Source organism: Ruditapes philippinarum, unplaced genomic scaffold, assembly GCF_026571515.1.
Source record: "Ruditapes philippinarum isolate M1 unplaced genomic scaffold, ASM2657151v2 ctg232_1_1_1_1, whole genome shotgun sequence".
NCBI lineage: Eukaryota > Metazoa > Mollusca > Bivalvia > Venerida > Veneridae > Ruditapes > Ruditapes philippinarum.
In genome coordinates, this window is record NW_026854319.1 from 338,377 (window position 1) to 356,007 (window position 17,631).

At 30.4% G+C, this 17,631-nt stretch overlaps 1 protein-coding gene across 2 annotated transcripts in view; it reads left to right on the top strand.

Annotated features, from left to right (window-relative positions):
• LOC132739801 (sonic hedgehog protein-like) overlaps window positions 1-17,631 on the top strand; it is a 70,087-nt gene that overhangs the window by 1,483 nt on the left and 50,973 nt on the right. The window contains exon 1 of one of the 2 annotated variants that reach the window (XM_060727606.1): window positions 12,289-12,743. The exons of the other annotated variant lie outside the window; for it this stretch is intronic. The gene's annotated coding sequence lies outside the window, so the exon portion shown is untranslated. Of the gene's footprint in view, window positions 1-12,288; window positions 12,744-17,631 lie in introns of those variants that run through there. 2 annotated transcript variants of the gene reach the window in all.

Below are 17,631 nucleotides of genomic sequence, written 5' to 3' on the forward strand. Positions count from 1 at the left end.
AAGAAAAACAACAAAATTACATGAAAATTGCAGACTTGGTTTGATTGAGTCAGTACATGAGGGATAATGGAAAGGTGCAACAAAAGCCTAACAAGCCTGTTTTTTTCTGTATATGTTACCTTTTATTCAATTGTGTCCTGAGCAAAGTTCTATTTCTTATTTTTTCTTGTTAAACAGGTGATAAGCACCCTCTAGTTCCCATTGCGTATTGAATGACTTGATATTACTTTTCCCTTGTAGTTTACATGTTTTATTGGCTGGTTATTCTGTTTGTGTGTCTGTTTTGGCTAGTTGGTCAGCGTTCATTACCAGTTACTGCACAATATGCTGGAATCCATTTAATTTCAGTATTGCATATTTAGCTGAGATGTTCTAACCCTGTAGTAAGCTGTGCTGTTTTGATGTTTGTCAGGATTTCAATGACCGATAAGTTACGACTTCAACCATAGAAACTACTTTTATGAGTGCAACAGTGTCTGCCTTATAGTTACTAATTGTGCGGCTAAAGATTTGTGTTTCTCTTGCAAGATGTGATTTAATACGGACATCTGTTTCTCCATTTCTGATAGCTCTTGTTGCTGATCCATCAGTCTATGGGCCTGATTGATAGTCTTTTTGGATCATTGCTGGTATCAAGCTTTCCCGTAGTTTGATGTCCTGTTGAAAAACAATTTATTTTACAAAATTGATCAAATATATGATTTTCGGTTACTGTCTCACTTCAATTTAGATTTACATATCACGTGATCACATGGTGGAAATAGCAATGTGCTAGTCATCATATTTAATTTTGCATAATTTTCTATATGAGTTATCTCATGGCATTACACATTCTTGTAAATGAAACAAAAAGTGTTTTGGACCACCAAGGGAGACGCAGTCATATAATTATGATATTATAATTTGGTATGTTATTCTATATTTATATAAAAACGAATATTTAACTACTGGTTAGATAAAGGGTAATGTAGTGTAAATAAACATATCTTTAAACTAAGGATATCTCTATCTATTTTACATACAGATATATGTATACAGAAAAAAATGACACATCAGTGATCGGGTTTCTATATCTGTAAGTGTCCAATGACAAGATCTGGAATTTCAAAAGAAAAGTTTGTTCTCGAACGTTAACAACATTTTTGTCTTGTTTTAATCTTAAGATCAATTGAAGATGACCGACGTTGGTGTGTGTGGCATTTCGTTTTTGAATGAGGATCAAATCAAATGTGTGATTTCTGACCATTCTTCCTTCAATGTGCATGTAAAAATACTGTAAAGATCTATTTGATTCGTCTTTGTGTATTTGCCTTGAAGAACTGTAAATAAGTCATGGTACTTTTCTATTCAATAACGTATTTTCATCACTTTTTTTTGTTCACGGAAACCTGATTAGTGAGAAAGTTGTCTTGATATATTCATTTGAGTTCCATCCAGCATAATCATAAATGTGAATGGACCATTAGAAAAGATCTGATATTTATTAGTTATTGTACAAGAGAATCTTATTTTTGTTTATCAACTGGTTTTAATTTTAAACAGAATAGTTTAAGTGTATTTATATTATCATCATTCAATTTGGTCCAAGGTTTTAAAGAACCTTGCTAGGCTCAAACTCAGATCTCAGAAATTTGACTTGTCAGAAATCCGCAAAGAATGTACATTGATCATAGAATGAAAATGATTAGATTTTAGACAGAACTCAGAAAAAAAGGTTTATTACATTGGGGTTTGGTTAAATAAAACTTTTTATTTTTTACATGTAATTGAGCTAACTCCTTTCAAAGTATTAGCAATTTATTGGGCTATTTTAATAGCAGTCAAAGATCTAAGCAATGACGTACGGTTTGCTCTAGACTAAATGTCTTCAATCTTTTCAATATTGGCAAAACCCATTGTGTTATTGCATAACTCAAAATAATCCAATGATAATGTCAACCCGCCCGTTATAAACCAGGTATGTCAGTAAATGAGAAGAATATCAGAAATATTTTTTTAAATAAGGCAAGATGTGTAATGACCTTTCTGCGACCGGTATCTGTCAGCCATATTGTTTACACCATGACAGGTGTACAAATTTGGCCTAACTTCAAAAATAGTACGATTTGTAATAGTAACCAATAACGGATTTGATAGTGTCTAGTATTTCCAGCTCTGCGGTAGTTGAAGTAGTTTTTATGGATACGATGTCCTACTTTGGCCCCGTTGTGCAACTATTAGCTGTTTGCAGATTTTGAAACACTATAAAGTGTCATCGTTGTTTTTTGTTGAAAGACACACAACTTCTCATAATTAAAGAAATATTAGTTCTATAAGAATCAATTAAGTGTTTGGTTACTTAGCATTGTTTGATTTGAGAACATTTGTATCTGCCTAAAAATATGGTTGAAGTCTACATTAAATTACAGCTATTCAAATATTTTTGAAGGAAACACACATGTTTTTCAATGTGATGTGAAAAAATCAAGGCTGATTTTCAAAGTTTGGGTATTGTATATTCTTTGATTTTTCACTTTGGGTTGTTTTAATAGTAGAACATTTTCAGACCTAGTAGGAAAACAAATAATTACTCATGAGTCTACTACTTAACTTAATTACCTGAAAATGTGATTTTAGCACCGACATTGATACATTAATTCAATCTGTTCAAATTTAACCTGGTATTGACGTGTTCATCTACCTCCTTATCTCTATCATTTTTATTGCATGTTCATATTGACTAATGACATCTTCCTGATAGAATTCCCCACACCAACTTTTATGATACAAAAATTGCATAAGCATATAAGAAAATAAGGACTAATAAAAGTTGCTTGGTCTTTACAGTCGACATGAATATATGTAATATACAAATTTTATTAATTGTTAAGTTATATATGTTTATAAACCGCGCGATTGTAACATCAATTCTCTACAGTTTTTTAAATGATCTAAAATCTGTAATATTGTTTAAAATTTATCTCAAAGGATTATTTTACTCAAACTATATTTTTTATTGTGAATATCAAAAGACAAACCAACGTTAAATTGAATAAGACATTCGGTCACGTTGACTTTTATCAACTTATCAACTTGATTTAGCATCATCAATACTAATATAAGAAAATCTTTAGAACAGAATGTATGTTGCAGACACTCTTGGGACTAAAAGATATATTTTCCCTCCAAAGTATTTATAACACATTTTTTTGTCTCAGAGAGAGTATGAGCAACCGAGATAATTTTAAGAGAAAATCAAAACTATATAAATCGCAAAATCAGACATATTGTACATATATTACGTCAGGCAAATCATAATGTAATAAGTAAAAATATTACAATGTCATGAAACATTTTATCAATTATAAATTTCATACATTCATTTACCGGTTTCTACTTAACAGTGTTCTTGTACATAAATTTATCTAAAATGATAAACAAATTTAATTATTTTATATGAAATTTGATATGAATTATCAGCATCCTACTTCTAGAAAACCTGACGAATCTCAGCCTCGCCAGACGCATCTTAAAACATAATAAATCCTGATATAAAAACATTTGTCTTATTTGTCTCTTAAACTGTTGATTTTGAAAGAAATTTATTCACGGCGCCTGCATTTAAAGAAAACTGAATGCTATGGAACTGATTATCTACCTAAATCTTTAAGTTTTACCTTGCCGGAACCGAAAGTGTTTATCCTTTGTCACAGGTAGAGAGCACGGCCGGCTTATATATCTTATATATCTGTGCAATCTGAAAATGCGGCTCTATAATGTTGACTGACTACTTTTTTCAAACTTCCTCTTGATATCAAGTTTATAATGGACAGTTACAGAGTAACGAAGCTGGAAAAGTTCATTCAAGAAATTAAGCAGAATTGGTCGAAACTTATAAATTGATACATTTGAATCTCGTCCTCTGTCACTTATCTTTGTTATGATAACTTCGTACTTGATTAGAATTATACTATAGGTAAACTATCGCGCACTAGTATATTTAAAACATAAAAAAATATTTTTCTGAATTAAATTTAAAATCAATACAGGAGCTATGTTACACCTGATCTATCTTCAAATAACAAACAAGGTTACATGTAATAAACAATGAACAAACAAATTGAACAGGTGGAGCTACAAGGTTATGTTTGCTACAATAATTACGTCTTTTCGCATTTCATCAAATGATTTATCATACACTAAACACAATACGGTATCAAAGGAAACAAGTGAGAAAGCAAATAGTTGAAATTCAGTAGATAGTTGAAAGGGAAATGTTCTTGTTTAAACTATTGTTCAAGAATCACCTCCGGTTCTGCACTAGCAGTCTGATGTCATAAAGGTCATTTTTTTCAAAGAAACAAATAAAGTTATTAAGGGTGAACTCTGCCACACCCTATTTCTTCATGGGTATTGCTTTTCATTAACAGGTGCAGTAATTAACAGGTATAAATTACAACCAGAAGCTATAGATAAAGATTTGAACAGGATTAACGAAATAGTCTTAGAGAATTCTTGATTTATGTCTGCTATGCACTCAATTGTTTTTAATGCTGCACGGGAAACATGTTCACTACCGGGAAGGTAGATTATACCGTGTTTTATTATTCGTCAAATCGTGTCACATAATTATGTTACATAAACAGATATTGCGTTTCATTTTAATATCATAATTGTAATTCTAAATGGTGCATTCATTTGAAATTCATTCATAAAAACCGTTTTCTATTTGAATTGTTGGTTATCATATTTAGCGTTTGCTCTACTGTTAAAGCTGTACATAGAACAGCTGTTCTTTTTAAATATTGAATTTTGATATAATTGTTATAAGAGTCACATAAAATAGAATAATATCAAAGCAAGTCAATTACACTGTTAAATTTAAAGTAAAAAGATTGTGCACGGTATTATGAAATGGGATAGCATTGAGATTACTTCTTCAATCATAGTGTTTTTTTTAGTTAATTTTATTCGTGTTTTTTTTAAAAGAAGGGTGTGCAAAATAGTTAAATTATTTTGTTCTGAAATTTGCTAAAATTATGCTTCTAACCTATATTGAATACAGGCAACTGAAGAAAAACCGTCGAGCCAATAAAAATGAAACACATTTTTGCAACTTTTTTTAAGAAATTACATGTAAAATCTCTGTATATCTTTTCACAAAAATACAAACATTTTTATAACTTTAAAAGCTCAAAGCCAATACTTATCTGGGACGTGGTCAAACTGTTTAATTCACGGTTTTCCTAAAGTAATGATATAGCCCGAGGGGAGGTACAGTGAAAATGAAATTATAAGGTCAATTGATACGGATGGTTCTAAACCTAACTGACAATGAGGATTTGAATAGTTCAGATGTTTTGTTGAATATGTAAAACGATACCTAAACATCACATAGAGATAGAAACAGTTTGTAAACATTAAGAAATTAATTTCGGACGCATCAAAATGTAAATAAAAATAGTTTGTTCAGGCCAAGATGGAAATGTTTGGTTTGTAAAAACTAATCATTGCTTAAAATATTATACAATTCGCTGACCATGGAATAGAGTTTAAACCTTGTCAAAGGAACATATTGTCCGAGTTTGCGAAAGTTCAGTTCTTCTAGGGTAATCACTTTGGCCTCTCTGAATTGATGCTTCAAGGAGTCATCTGTCAGTAAACTTGTATCTTGTAATCATCGGTATTCAAGTTTATGAAAGTTTCAAGGGAAGAAACGATATAAAACATTACATTTTGTATCTCAAAGTCTTGTTCTATGAACTTTCACACGAATAATTATAATTTAGTTTCTTGCTTTATAATTTACCTATCACGGTGAATGATATATGTTTTATTCACCTTTAAAGTAATCCAACACTGTAATTACGTTGGTTGTCTATTAAAATGAATTTGCTACATTATTGAAAACTTTCTTTGACATTTAAATTAGTTTTACCTGTCTGACCGCATGTCGAACAGAATCACTCCAACAGAATATGCATCTGTAGATTAGTACGGTAATTTTCAAACCACTATTTTTATACTTTTTTGCAGTGGGCAAAAATGACCATCGCATTGTGCGTAAGAATATAATGTATCGAGCAAAAATGACAATCGCAGAAGTATACAAAATCATAAAAATTGTCATTATTTTGAGATTTATTATAAGCAGAGCAAAGTTACAAAAGCTTTGGTAAATTCAACTTTACAAAAGTCCAACAAAACCTTTCAAATTGTGTAAATGAATTATGAAATATCACATTTCTATCTCCACAATTTATCTACCTTTAATCCAAATAGTAAAACTAATTAATCTTTTCAAACTGATTTCTTTTTTACTCGTCCTAATGTGTGATCATCTTAAATGCGAATTAAATAGTCCTTAAAATACTTAACAACTGTTTCAAAAATTGAGCTTTACTGACTCATTAGACAAGAAAAATAGTCCATTACACGGTGAACACACGATCGCCTGTGTGGAGTGATCTGCAGTCTACAGGGGTCGCTTCCAGTTTACGCAAAATTAGGTGGCTATACATAATCTTCTATAAAAATTCATTCATGTTGAAAATTGTTTGCAGTTTTGAACGATGTAATGTTATAAAATGACTGTCCTGGTTTACATTTGCTGTGCAATCTGTTTCTATTTGTTGGTTGGTTTTTTAATGTGCACGTGATTTCTTATGGCTTTTATGCTTAATGAACATAACTACGATAGATTTTAAATATAAATTTTGTAATATGTACTCTTAATATAAAATTAGTGAATTGAGAAAAAAGACGGACACGAAGTGATAATATTTATAGTTTTATTAGAGTGTTTCGTTTGACAGGTTGTCACAAGAAAGAAAGTCTTGAATGATTATAAAACGTTAGAAACTCTAAAAGACAATTCCTGGCATGATAATGTTATCTAACATCACTATTCCTGTTTTCCTGACAACGTTCTGAATTCTTGTCAACGTTTTTATTTCCAGTTGATAATTTTCGTATGAAAAAAAACCTGTTGAAGGATGCACTTAGATAAATTCACTATATTAAGAAAATTGTTTCTGATTCGGAACGAATTTAAATCGATAACAATTAGATAAATATAGGAAATGAAACGAAAATAACGCACGTTTACTTTGTAGACAGTAATATGGTTGCCTATAAATGTCAAATACGTATCGCACTTATTTGACACTTTCATTAAGATGAAACAATATTCTCACATTAGTTTTTATGAATCAAAAATCGATTATCAGTCGGTATTTATGATTCTTTTATCATTATCAATTTGCTTAAAATAAATACAAAAACGCTATAAATTTCATTCATAAGTTCTAATAATTCTAGGCCGTTATTATTTTCATATGTGTTTTATAGGCATAAGACATTTATTCCTTTGATAAAACTAGTAAGCCAATTTAAAAATACTTTTAGCTCGAAGTAAAATATTTCTGATTAGCGTTTTTTACGTCTAAGTAATGTATATTAATATATTCCTATTTCGTTAATATTTATTAGTCATTTAATTTTTTGTTGTACTGTAAAACTTCATGTTTAATAGAATATAATCATGAAAATTCCGAATCTTAAAGATAACAAATAGCTGAATGTGTTTATTTAAAATACAAGTACCAGTAGATAGGTTTTGTCCTAACCGCAGTGTCCAGTGAACACTCACTCATTCAATAGCTTTATTATGCCAAGTATTCAATGCACAAGGAACTCCTTATCAATGAGGGACGATATGTTAGTTAGGGTAATTGTAGGATTACATTCATCTTCTACGTCCATTACTTTATATAAAAATGTACATGCAACTGCTGCGTCATCTGAAACATAAATTAATTTCATAATCCGCGAAAGAAATGGGGAAAACACCAAAGCTCAAAGAGACACATTTTCTTGTTTAATTAGAAAATGACCCGGTGTTTCAACTTCGGAACAATTTTGGACTGACCAATTCTTTTCACGTTTCGATGATTTTCAACCGCTGTTATAAAAAGATACTTTCGGGGCCAAAGTCAAATTGCAAGTGTCAACATGGAAATAATAAGAAAAAATTGATACATCTCCTTTAAAGAAATACAAAAATTTATAAAGCCCAAGTGACCGGGCATCAGTACAATTCTTTTGTATGGCAATTAATTAAGCACTTGTCAATTTTCTGTCAAAATGATTAAATCTTCCTTTCATGTGTTGCTTCCAAATCTTCAGACCAATTATCAATCTATATATTACAAATATAGAAATACTTCCATACAATCAATGGATCAACAATTATATAAATAATTACGATGTCTTGAACAAAATTGTACGGTGTAAGACCAAGGTTTGTTCTTTAAATCCAAACGTTGCTGGTACTGAACGGACTTTAAGTTTCAGGTAAATCATCACTGTCTATAATTTTAATAAATACCTATTGTCTAATCTTCAAGTTTTTTGGGGTTTTTTTTTAAAAAAATACTGTTTTAGATATATGTTCATTTTCTTCTAATGATCTTGCTTTTTTCCTCTAATTATCTTGCTTTTTACATCATTTTTTCTTGTCATTGTTTCAAAATCATATCTATTTTTATTCAATCTTGTAAATTGGAAATAAGTTTCTTTTATTCTTCGAACTTATCTAATGTTTCAATGAGGCAGGGATTGATGGAACTTATTAAAATATGATTTACATATTTTCTTTTAGGTGACGCGATATTGTTGTGATTGTTACTATTTCAAGTTGAAATGATCATATATAGGCATCAATTGTTAGCATACATCTAATAGCATTACTCTTAAACATACAAAAAAGGTGAAAGCTGTGGCAAATATACTTAATTCTGAAACTAACGCATTGTATTTTCAATGAAAGTGAACCGAAAATGCTTTACATACATGTATATACATATTTGTATAATATAACAAAACAACAACAACAACAACAACAAAAACTACTCATAATTGAATGATGACATAAATATTTTTGATAAACAATTTTGATCATATTCTTAACAGCCGAAAAAACAAATTCCGAGTATGAACACATGAGCCAAAGTTTCATTTCTAGCGCAGTGTGATAGTTCTGAATAAATCTACGTCATGGACTGACTATGTTTTTGTACGGACTATTTCCTGTCTGGCATCGTAAATCCAAATTATTGATTTACAACAATGCATTCGATCTGCTAATATCTGCGACTATTTTTGGATTTCATGTCCCCATTTGGCATATTTATAACGACAATATCATGTTAAAGACTCTATTTGCATTCTCTCAATGAAATACAAGCAGAGCACTTTTGCTATCTTCCAATCTCCATCATAGATATTGCAAATATTTTAAACACCCTCGACATAATTTGATTCATATCTGCAAGTTTTCTATTCTTTGTGCAAGCATAGAATTGCTGATGTTGTCATTTTCATTAACAGGGATATGGGAACATGTTTTGTTATGAAAAATTATTTGCATGTGCAAAGATAATACATGTTCATTATCAGCCATTTACCAGGTTAACGAGAACAGTAGCACCAAAGTGAATAGTTTTTTTTATTGTGTCAATTCTTTCAAATTTCAAAACCATATATAATGTTATATTCTTGAACTGTTTTAGAAAAAGTACCTTTGGGCTAGTTAAAAGAATCACAGTGAAAAGCAATATTCTATAATATAGAAATAGATCTGTGTGCTATATGAGCATATTTAAATATTCTTCCAAAAACAACTTCTGATATTCCCTGAACTGGACAGATAACCGACACTTTCATATCTTTTCTATAACTCTCCAAATTGCGCAAAATACCTTAATTATAATACTTCATTAAGAGTGAATCATTGTCAAACTTATTTAACACCCTTTTTCTTACCTGAAGCACATTTTTGTAGAATCATAGCTGGATTAAGAAACTACAAATTTGAGCTCTATGTTCAATATGAAGATTGGACTAATCAAGAGAAATTTAGTCGCACATTTTGTAATGGTTCGCGTGTCAAAAAGTTTCGTTTACCTGATTTTGTCAATGCTCGGGAAATGAGTTCAAAATTTAATGTAAATAAAAATGATACAATTTCAACTGGAATCAACAATTAACACCTCAAACATGAGACGTTTCAAAGCGATCATGAGTTCTTTAATATCCGTAAATATCAAACATTTTAGTACGGTAGACGTTTAATTCATTCATGTTTTTGTGTGTATGTACAAATAGATCTACTAGGACGAGCGGCTTATCATTAATCACATTCTGTGTATTTTGATATTATCTAATCGTTTTACCCACGCCCGTGATTGTGTGTGTTTATTGTAACTGTACGTAGTATTAACTAAACAATGAAATGACACCTAAACATGAATAATTATAACTGATCTTATTACCTAATAGATAGATTGAAAATAAAATGATTAATACCGGCTGTAAATACAAATGATTTATGACTTCTTATGACAAAACTCGTGTTGATCAAAGATTTCTATCTTATACATATATTTCTTTATTGATAAACTTATCAAATCGCAAACTGTCAGTTAATTATTAAATTTTATCAACATAAACGTATACGTTTAGTTATTAATTATGAATGTTTAATATTACTTAATGATATAGTTAAATGATTAATTGCTGTCTCAGTGATTTATAGGTTAAATAGTTAAATGTGTTATAGTTTCAATTTTCAAATCAGTGTTTTTATGAATACATTCGTCTCAACAAAAGATCAAAGAATTAACCTTCATAAATGTAAAATTTCTTGTATTCTGCACGTCCTTAAATATACGTGATTGTTTGTTTTGCGTCTCACGGTAGATTATTTTCATCAACTTTGATGTAAAGTGTGTCTCAGATGTACATATCTAATGCCAGTTCAGACAAAATGTACTTTAAGTTATGCAGAAAATAAGACCTTGGGCATGTCATCAGACATTCCTTACAAATGTTTAAAGCAACGTGATCAAATTGCATTGCATGAATGTTTATTAAGTTTATACCATTAGAATTTTCTTGACATCTTATAAATAAATAAGGCAATGACCCCATTTCCACAAGAAGCTTCATTACCAAAAAATGACACAAAGTTTACCTAGAAGCTCTGCTTTGGTTTCAACTTTGATGTTGCAAAATGTAACGAAAAATCAACAGTATAAACATTAAAGCAATTTTTTAAAAGTACAGACCCTTTGTATTTTAATTGCAGAAGTCGGAGGAAGTCCGAAATAAAGTTACTCAGTATTGTTAAATTTTTGTAGTTAAAAATCAATGATTTCAATACTTATAGTGTTGGAAGTGGAATACTGCTCGAGCCGGTGCTGGCGAGGGGGTTTAGTCATATATAAGTGTTTTTTTCTTTCTTTTTCTATCAATTTAATTAATCGAAACCTTTTTGCGATTTTTTATTTTCATTACTGCCCCTTTACCAAAAAGTGAATAAAATAGTATTTTAATTAACCTATATATAATTCATAATGCCATGTTATAGAGTTTCACAAAAAAAATGCAAATCAAGTAAATATCTTTTGATATCGGCCTGGTCAGTTATAATGAAAAATTTATTCACTGCAACTATAAAATGTATAAAGCTTGTTAAAAAATTCTATAAAATATATAAATGATAATATTATGCTGTTTCAGCAATCGTATTGTAACGTAGAATGATTGTCTCTTTTATCTAAAACACCTACATATAATATTATGCTGATATTTTAAGGAAACACTTCAACCATAATTATAACAATGATCTAGCTCTTAAGGAAAAAAGAATCAAACATATTCAATCATACAAATATTTCAGGTATTTTTCTTTCAAATTAAAACATATTTTTGTAAACATGCAGAGAGAAGAGAAGATATATAATTCACCTTAATTGAAAAATGGCATCAGATTTAAAAGCAAACGACATGAATCTTTATACAAAGTGTGGGATCATACTATGCCATCCTTTGCCAACACTCCTACAGTTTTCGTTGTTAACTCACAATTGACGGTTATGCTAAATGTTAATTTAAATGAATTATCAAACCTTATATTTACTATTATGTATCTAATTCTTGCTTTGGTTTGTGACAATCCGTACCAGTCATTTATCAAAATTAGTGTTATAGTATGAAATATGATTAACCTCGCGAATTACAACAGCTTTTCAAAGGAAACACAAATCATATTTGTAGCAATTTTATCATTAGCAAATTGTAAAATAAAATTATATCACCGTAATTCGTTAAGGAAAATCTAAGATATATAGTAGCTAGCAAAGTTCCAATGATAAACGAGTGTATGAAATTGATACCTGCAAAGCGGTATTGGGTAAAAGAAAACCTAACTATTTTTTCCATAATAGATTGAACACTAGATCACTAAGCTCGTGATTATCACTTTATTAACTTCTTATATTCATTTATTCACTTATCAAACTATTTCAATTTATTAGAAATAATCTGGATATCGGACACATAGTTTTTTTAATAATCACATTGTCGTTAATAAAACTGGACTTGAAAACTGCAATGGTTGTGAAGGAATGTGGAAGAACAACTAAGCATATATGTTTCACAGCTTCTGAATGAAAACTACCTTAGGAATAAACTATCTTGTACTATTTTTAAATTAGAAGTATTTATATTTGTAAATTGTGAAAAGATGCACAAATAGTAACCAAACGTTTAAAGTACAAATATTCTAAGGATTATTTAGCGGTATAAATAACAAAGATGAAGATCTAAATGGAGGAATATTATTCTAAAAATGGACTAGAAATATTTTACAGTGACACAGAGCGTGTAATTAACAGGAAATGTATGGATGTCAATATAAGGTAAGAAAATCCTCTATAATGTATTCACTGTAATACCTCTAATCAATGCACCTTGTCTTTGTTTTGTCTTTTTCACGAAAGCTTAAATCTCAGTCAATATATAATTGTGTCACCTAGCTTAGCGTTAAGCTTACTTAATTGAAGTATTACTTTGTGAAGTAGCGTTGTTAAATGTACTTGTTTAAATGATGAACCTGCCAGTCATTGAAGGTATAAACGGCTCACTTAACAAACCATTTAAAAATCATGTCAAGATATAACTGATGTTTTGTCTTCCTGATTATAATTTTTGAATTTCCCATTTTCTAACATCCATCTTTTTTAGTCCGATGCATCGAACAAAACAGACCCTATACGAATTATAACTTTAGGTATATTGTAAAAATTGTTAACTTAGTACCTGGGAATTTATCAGATACAATACGATAATGCATTCAACGTGTGAAATATTTCGTGTATCATGAAAACGTGAACTATGTATTAGGTCAGGGATGAGACGGTTTCTCGTATTGGTGTCAAATACTTTGTCATATTTATCCGCTTAAAAACTCATCATATCTGTTGAATGTAATTTTGACAGGTGACTTAAATACTGTAAATTAATGCTAATTTAATATGTAAGCTGCACTGATGTATAAACAAAACTATTAAAAAGCTACGGTTCATGTCTATATACATAATGATATAACCTTAAGACCCTTATTGCTATTTTTAGTTTTTAGTGCATTGAATAAAAAAAACACAATGACTATTTGAAAAAAAAACGCCCCACCAACACACAAACAATGAAGAATTGGGGGATTATACTTAAATCTATCTTTCCTAATATAACATTTAAATTCACGTTTATGACAGCAATGCTGGTTCAAATTAAAACAGCTTATGAGGTACAACCACGACGATATTATTTATTTATCTAAGGTAATGTGCATATCTAAGATTTCTGTTGATCTGCAGCACTGTTAGTTTTTCTGCTGCTCCAGATTCGTTGATGTGTTGGAGTTTTAGTATAGGTTAGTGTTTAATAATACGTATAAAAAGCTGTTAAAGGTCGTACATTATGGTCTAGTACTGTAGGGCATGTTGGATGTTGAACGTTCTATTATATCTCATTTTGAGACTCAATCAAACCGAATTATTTATTTTATTTTCAAAACCTTTGAAGGATGCTGTTTTTCGCGGTTATATTTTGTAAAGAAAAAAAGATCATAATACATAAAATGGATTGCCAGTTATTATGTAATCAAATCATTATAATATTAGACTTGTTTATTGTCGAATTATCAAATTATTTACTAAAGGTCAAACAAGTACTCATGAAGGTCATTAACATTATGATATCATGAGGTTAAATAATGATAACATGATTAAGCAAAAATGCGTACTTTTGTCTTGCTGGACCTTGAAATTTGGTTATTCGGTTAGATCAACATATGTCCTATCCAAACATGCACCTATTGCAAAATTAAGCACTTCGTATCCCTTTAAAAAGTGTTCTATTTAGATGTGATAAGATAAACTTGTTATTTATAGACAAAGAAAAATTAACTTGTAAAGCAAAAGTGTAAAAGGATATTTATACATTAAAAAACATTAAGATATGAGCAATGGATAACAAATTTATCCAAAACACCACCTTTAAGGGCGGAACAATAAAATGGGAAAAAACTGTTTTGTGTTTTACTTAACTTACCCTTGGGTGAACCTTTAATAGCGGAATTGTTCAATGAATGAGGTGAATGTAATTACTAAAGGTCAAGATGTCAAATAGGCATGACTATGATCACAAGCGGCATAGCTAAGAAGTCGCTTAATATGATATCACAAAAAATAATTAACAAACAAACACAAGATATCGTACACTAGTGTACCGGTGTCATTATAAATGACATAACAAATTCTAAAATTTCTGTTTTGACAACACACACATATTTCTTCTTTAAAAATGAAAATACTGACGTAACACAGGCACATGCAGTGTAACTTCTGTCTTAAAGTTTATTAAGTGCAATTTTAAGCTTCGACGAAGAAATGTGTACAAGTCTTAGTCTAATAAAAGCCTTAATTGCTGTTTTCTTTACATTGATGATAACTCAAAACTGGTTCTTTTCCATTACATCTGATTAGGTCTACATCAGTATCAAACTTAACATTTCTGTGGTTGCTGATTTGTGCCATGTCGTAGTTTTGCCACGCGGGGCGCTAGACGAAACAAAGAAAACACTAAAAAAAGGAACCACTTTGCTGTATTTTCGTGTTTTACCTTGAGCCTTGCAGAGCAAAAGGAAGACGAAGTGGTCAAATTGTCGTAATTTCGTGTCTTCGCCTTGCAACCTGTGGAGCAAAAATACGACATGACACAAATCAGCGACCATATTTTTCAGTAGAAAGTAGAAAATGATAACCCTATAGCCATCAAAAGATCACATTTGTATTTATTACTGATATAGATTAACCTGCTTTAAATTTGGAGCTCAAAGAATTTAGATAAAAAAATATATGAATTAGTTACTACCAATATAAAGCCTGCTTGGTCAACATGGATGTGCAGGCTTGTCTTGCTCTATACTTGGGACAAAGGTTGTATCACTTTCAGTTGCAACAGGGAAAGTGTTAAAGCCTTTTGTGAACTGTGTATGGCATTAACACACAGACTAAAAGTTTCCCAATAATTGTTGGCAAATTAGAAGTAACAATGTCGTGCAGGCGAGGTTGGTCGAGAATTATTGTATCCTTTCTATCAATCTGTCAAGCATGTTTCTAAAATAAGTTGACAATACAATACTCTCACCTGTTTTATATTGAACTTTACCTATTCTTATAGATAAATAGTTGTTGTTGTTTTTGGATATTTTTGATTTTGCTATTTCCTCTTGTGTATGCTACATATGTTCTTTCGTGTTTACCTGTTGATAAATGGTGCGCAACTGTGTATGCCTGGTTGTGGGGGGTGGGGCGCTTTGATCTTTGGATGCTTCTCTTCCTTGTTGACTTTTTTCAGTAGTTTAATTTGTCAGACATTTAAGAGAAAATGCTTGCATAAAAAAGTTCATTGGAGAATTGTTCAGCACGACATCAATCAATTTAATCTTTGTCTTAATGAGTGATACTCTGACTTAAATACTGTTGAAATTAAATCTGCTTTTTAAATTTGTCTCATGGCAACTGTCCTGTCTCTGATATACAGGCTTTATAACCTCTGACCAACTCTCAAGTTTTCGTTTTGAGCACACCCATTTAACTTTTCTTGTGGACCTTTGGCCGCTTTTCAAGGAATGGTATGAAGTGTCACATTGAAAGTTCTATGATTAACGCCGTGTAAATTTGCGGTTACTTCTAACATGTAATTTATACATCATGTTATTTTGAATTGTTATTGTTGTTATATTAAATTGCAAAATGCTGGTTCTAGCGCTGTATAACCGTATTTTAAATTTGGTCGCGTGTGGCGTTCTTTAATGTTTCAATTTTATATATTTCATGAAATCAGTGATATACTAGGTATGGTTGCTCTCTTGCTATTTGATCCAGTATATTTTTGTTTTACGTATACATTTCTTAGTCTCCTACATATTTCATCTTTGTAATATAATTGATCTGATGTTTTATTTTACAAATAAAGAAAAAAATGATCCACATTGCAAATTTTAAACTTGATGCAATGTTTTAGTGATTTCCTTGTACATCCAATGAATGTGATATATGTTTCACCTTGTGAGAATGTTGTGCAGCTAAAGATTTCCGGGAATGCTTTATTGCTATGTTAAGAGGTATACCTAAAGCGATTAAAAAATATAAAGACTGCCGTTTTTATATCTACTTCATGATCTCTGAATGGTTTTGGCTTTGTGCACGGTATTTTTAAATGCACAACTTGTGTTTCTACCTCAGGCTGGTCCTTTCACGTTACATATTTATTAAATGTATTGTTGTGTAAGATCAAGGTTTGTATAGACTTTTTAACAAAAGTTATTACATTTATTACTTTAAGTTTTAGCAAACATTTAGCTTTAAACAAACTTAAATTTGTTTCAAACGCTGGAATTCTATCACTTCTTAGTAAATGTATTATTTGAAAAACTGCTAATATCATTAAAGAATGGTTTTAAAACATTATTAATGAAATTATGTTTTACAAAATGAATGTAAGTAGCAAAACAAGCCCATGTATTTTGCTTAATCGAAAATTTGATAAATCCACAATCAAATATAAAAATATGAAATATATATTCTGTTTAGAAAGAACAGAAAGTAATTAATTGGAACTGTTGCGCCATTCAGCCACATGTTTGGTTCGCCAGTTTATCGATGCAGCTTAGCATATCTAATGTTGTTTGGTTGTTTAAATGCTAATTACAAATATTTGAAATATAAGAAGTAAATGTTTATCAAAGCAGACACTTAAGATGGGTTACTCTACGTGACTCTATATTGAAGCCAGGAGCAGTGCACTCCCTTGAGTTACACTTTTTTGTGTAGTGTTGAGACAAAATACACCTTAAGTTTGATTAAACATCAAAACTTTATTCCGATAACTTATGCCTGTTAATGGCTCTTATTGTTTAAAAAAAAAATTCTTGTTTAGACAAACCATACATTTGATGAGCTGGCAATTATTTCAGAGGTTGTCGTTTTGCAATCTTAATTATTGCTGGTCTGCTGCTTTATACGCTTCAACATGAGTAGTTACTGGTATTTGTAAATCACAAACTTTATGGGTCAGTATATCAATTCAAGCATCTTCTTTAGTAAAACTCTTATAATTTCAACGTTTATGTTATTCAGAACTGTAGAAATCACATACATCTTGCAGTTCTTGTTAAATGACATTGTCTCATTTCGATTTTTTGAATTTTTCATTCATTTATTTGATGGTCTTTTTCTCCGC